We start from the raw sequence: 5,093 nt of genomic DNA on the forward strand, positions 1-5,093 counted from the left end.
TCCATCCAATTACTCCAAACCCAATCCTATTTTCCTTCCCTACTAACTAATTCTAACATCCGTAATGCCTGGGTTTCCCGCATCTTCTTAAGTAGGTGTTCAACTAACATTTCCTTCCCTTTGACGATCGTAAAGACATGACCAGGTGTGCAGTGAACTATACTATTGTATAAAAAGATTTCACTGCCACACATGATGAGTGCGGTCGTTTTTGTTATACTTTGCTATGCTATGTTATCAACACCTTCGAACCCTACAAACTCCCCGGCCCTGATAATATTCTTCCAATATTTCAAGGTATTTAGCCCTATTCGTTTGACATCAACACTTATGAAACTGATGGAAAAACTGCTGGGCCACTATATTGTCTTTTTCTTGACGTCGAGAGTGCTTTTGATAATACATCCTACTTATCAGTGAGGTGTGCTATCACCTCTGCTCTGGTCAATAAAGGTACACGATCTTCACAATGATCTGACTGAAAGGGGTTTCATGATTGTTGGATATGCAGATGACATTGTCCTTATTGTGAGGGTAAACATGAATCTGTACTAAGCAATCGGATTCAATTAGACCCGAACCCAATCATGATATAGAGTTTCAAAGAACCTTACAAAAACGGTCATTGCATCGTTTTCCAATAGGAAAAAAACTGAATATGGTTCCCCCAACTCTCAGTGGAACTACAATTAATTACGCAAAACACCTAGGTGTTATCCTAGTCTAGTCTAGTCTACACATACACAGCCAATACATGTAGGGATCCTGGAAAATTGCAGACGTTCGACTACAATAGGGATCTTTAGGGGTGTGCGGGTTAAGGTATATTCTGATGCAGATTACTACCGTGAGTTAATATCCTAGTCTTTTTTCAAATTTTAGGCCCGAAACTATTGAAAAAAACATTTTTTAGTTTTTTTCATTTTATGACAATAACACATCCAAACCCATGCGACTTGCACGACTCTATAGGTTGCCTTATCAGATCTACCATAGTTTGCAGATGAAACTTGGGATGGCAGACTGCTAGCGGATTGACAAAGTACCAGATCATGCTGTGTGGCAGGGATGCCAAGTGTTTTTCCAAGAAGTCTGTAATAATTTTCGAAAAAGTCTGGAATTGTCTGGATGGCCTAATTTTTTGAAAAAGCTTGAGGATTGAATTTGAGGCTGTGAGCTTTCAGCATCTTGGATTGTTGAAATTTCCAACTGATGCAAACTCAACAAAATTTATTCGCTTTTAGCGAACAAAAACTTTGTCATTTTGTGTTTCCTGCTATTCTAAAATGTTTTGTTTTCAAAATCGTAGCTCGAAAAGGTGGTTTAAAAATCAACGATGCATTCTTGTATCTCATTTTGTTATTTTTCAAATTGTCTGGATAAATCTGGACAAATTTTCTGAAATCTGGATCAGAAAAACATAAATCTGTATGTCTGGACGACGCTTAGAAATCTGGATGAATCCAGATAAATCTGGAAGGTTGGCAACCCTGCTGTGTGGGGTGCTGTCCCGGTTAACAATGAGGCGAACGAGATATTTGCAGATACGTCATTTAGTAGGACAACTGTCAATTTGCTGGTTGAATTTAATTTTTTTTAATTTAAAAATCATAAAAGAATAATTAAGGCTTAAGAATGATATGAGTGTACTCGTAAGGACACCCGCTACCAATACATATGAAAAACTGGCACAATTTTTCCAAATTAAAGATCCCTATTTTTCTTGTCAATATTAATGTTTGTGGTACATATGAGAGGCTGAGAGTAAGAGTGGGTTAAAATTTTGTTCAGAGCAAAAGTGGGGTAAAATATTCTGTTAGATCAGAAATGGTATAGTCATCACACCTCAGGCAAAAGTGGATCAAATATTAATTCGCGCAAAAATGGTTCGACAAAATTTTCAGGGCAAGACTGGTATAGAATATTAACCCATTTTTGCGCTAAGAAAAGAATCAGAATTTTCTTATTCGGACTTGTGGGAAATAAAATTTTATTAAATTTTTCGATGCCTTAGAAATCGTGTAATATAGGATCCGTATAGGTCAATAGGCATCGGAAATTGACGATTGCCGCCATTTTGAAATCCAAGATGGCGACTTCCGGTTCCCACAAAGTAGTGAGAACCACCATCAATATGGGTGTCATTTGAAAGGGGATGGTGAGCAGACATCGAAAATTGACCATTACCGCCATTTTGAAATCCAAGATGGCGACTTCCGGTTACCACAAAATAGTGAGAACCACCATCAATATGGGTGTCATTTGAAAGGGGATGCATAAATATAAATAAATAAAATTGCTTTTGGTTCACTTCAATCCATTTTTGGGTTTATTAATATTCCTTGGATCTTCAAATTTTAAAGGTGTATGAAATGACACCCATACTGATGGTGGTTCTCACTATTTTGTGGTAACCGGAAGTCGCTATCTTGGAATTCAAAATGGCGGTAATGGTCAATTTTCGGTGTCTGCTGATCATCCTCTTTCAAATGACACCCATATTGATGGTGGTTCTCACTATATTGTGGTAACCGGAAGTCGCCATCTTGGATTTCAAAATGGCGGTGAAAGTCAATTTTCGATGTTTGCTCACCATTCCGTTTCAAATGACACCCATATTGATGGTAGTTCTCACTATTTTGTGATAACCGGAAGTCGCCATCTTGGATTTTAAAATGGCGGTGATGGTGAATTTTTGGTGTTTGCTGACCATCCCCTTTCAAATGACACCCATATTGATGGTGGTTCTCACTATTTTGTGGTAACCGGAAGTCGCCATCTTGGATTTCAAAATGGCGGTAATGGTCAATTTTCGGTGTCTGCTCACCATCTCCTTTCAAATGACACCAATATTGATGGTGGTTCTCACTATTTTGTGGTAACCGGAAGTCGCCATCTTGAAATTCAAAATGGCGTAATTATCGATTTCTCATATCTACTAACCACCTCCATTCAAATGATACCCCTATTGATGATGGTTTTCCCTGATTGGTGATAAATCATTTTTGAAAACATTCTTAGAATAAAAATGGAATATATATCCTCTCAGGGCAAAAGTGGTATATCTTTTTAACCCACTTTTGCGCTAAGGTTTTTTTATCCCATTTCTGCTCTGACTGGTACTTAAACCGGTTTTGCTCTAAATAAAACGTATACCGCTTTTGCTCGCAGCGAATTTTTAACCGACTCTTGCTCTCAGCCTCTCATATGGTATGTGACACAATCATTAAGGCGTCCAGGCCAACTGTGCAGCGTATAACATGAAGATGATTGAAAATTGTACGGTAATTAAATTATTCATGTAATAAAGAATTAAATCAACGAACCATTTTGAACCTTGAATAAGGAAGAAACGTGGACAACCACCGACCGTTTCAATTTGATGGGGATTTAATAAATCGTTGCGCCGTTTAAAAAGCAACAACAGCACGGTAGGCGTGTAGTAAACTCTTCGGAAATACCTGGGGTCTCAAACCGACGTTGGATTACTGGCCACGATTAACTTATTCCTCTATTGTGTGGTGGCCCAAAGTTAAACAAAAGACCGACCAAGCAAAACTAAAGTTCAAAGTCTAACCTGCCTCTCTGTCATAGGCGCTAAGAAATCAACACTCACTACAGCTATGAAAGCCACGCTTCTTCTACCTTCATTGCACAAACATGTTACGGGGGGGGGCGAGACTTGACCCTCTGAGAGCGCTAAGGGGTAAACCACTATTTGATGGGGATTTAAATGGTGACCTGAGTATAATAAAGGAACGCAAACTAAACCCTGTCTTGACCACAGTTCACCACAAGATAAACTGGAGGCTAAAACGAACTTCGATATCTCATAAAAGGGCCACATAGTGGATCGTCAGATATGCGATGTAGGGGGTCCCATACTACCTCAAGGTACAATAACATTCTATACTGCTTGCTCTTAAATGTGTAGCCTGACTGGATCGTAAGTCTACGGACCAAGAATTAAAGAAGCGATATCACTGGGGCAGTGGCCTACAGTTTTCCAGGCAGAGGTTTATGCAATATACACCTGCTCGGAGATCTGTAGCAAACGAAACTACAGGCATGCAAAAAAATGATCTGTAATTTCGGAAACGTGTTACAACTAATGAATAAATATTATCTATTTATCCATTTATGTATCGAAGTGGGCGGTTATTTAACCACATGCTTAAACTATCAACTATTCAGATATTTTTAGATTTGTTTTTGGTCCTATTCTGGACTCTGTTGAGTGAGATAAGAGCTTGTGCTACACATTCGAAGGCAAAAAGTGGCAGACGTTGTAATACGAACGCTTTAGATTCCCTGGTAGTAACGAACCAAAGTTATCGAATCGTTAAACAAACACTACTGAAAGATCGCGCACTGTCATAACAATTCTGCAACTATATATCGAAAAAACTCATTCAACCAACAAAACTAAGAATGAATGAGAAAAATAGATTTTACTTCATACTTTACGATTACCTTTATAAGATATCAATGAATTTATACATCAAACAGAACGAAACGTTTGTACTGTCGTATACAAGAAACCACATTGTGAAAGTTTTAAAGCGTATTTTATAGCCCAGAATAATGTGATTTTGTTTAATAACTCAAGCTGTTCATTTAACTCAATTCTTCAACTACGCATTCGATAGTCAAAGATCGAATCAGCGGTGCAAATACAAAAGAAAAACAGGAACCGATGTTTTCGGTGATACTCCCCCCCTTTCAGTGAAGTAGGTAAACAGAAAAAACAAAAACTAAAAACTATGATAAGCTGCCATTTTTCCTGTGTGGGCGTGGCCGCAAAGCTGCTCAATAAACACACACACATATATATGCATTATCGTCAAGTTACATTTCTCGCGGGCAGATCCCGCTAGTGGATGTAGTATTAATGTATTTAAAGCTAGACACAATTGCGAACTAGAGTTCGGTAAAGGATGTAGTCAGAGGGAAACCTGTAAAGCGGAGTTTTTAGCGGATGCTATCTAGAACAGAGTATGCAGTTTACTATTTTAGAAGATTTAGCAAACACTTTGCTAGTTGACGAAACTCCCGTATAAAGTATTAGTGAAAAAATGTGTAGGCTTACTGTT

Source organism: Topomyia yanbarensis, chromosome 3, assembly GCF_030247195.1.
Source record: "Topomyia yanbarensis strain Yona2022 chromosome 3, ASM3024719v1, whole genome shotgun sequence".
Taxonomy (NCBI): Eukaryota; Metazoa; Arthropoda; class Insecta; order Diptera; family Culicidae; genus Topomyia; species Topomyia yanbarensis.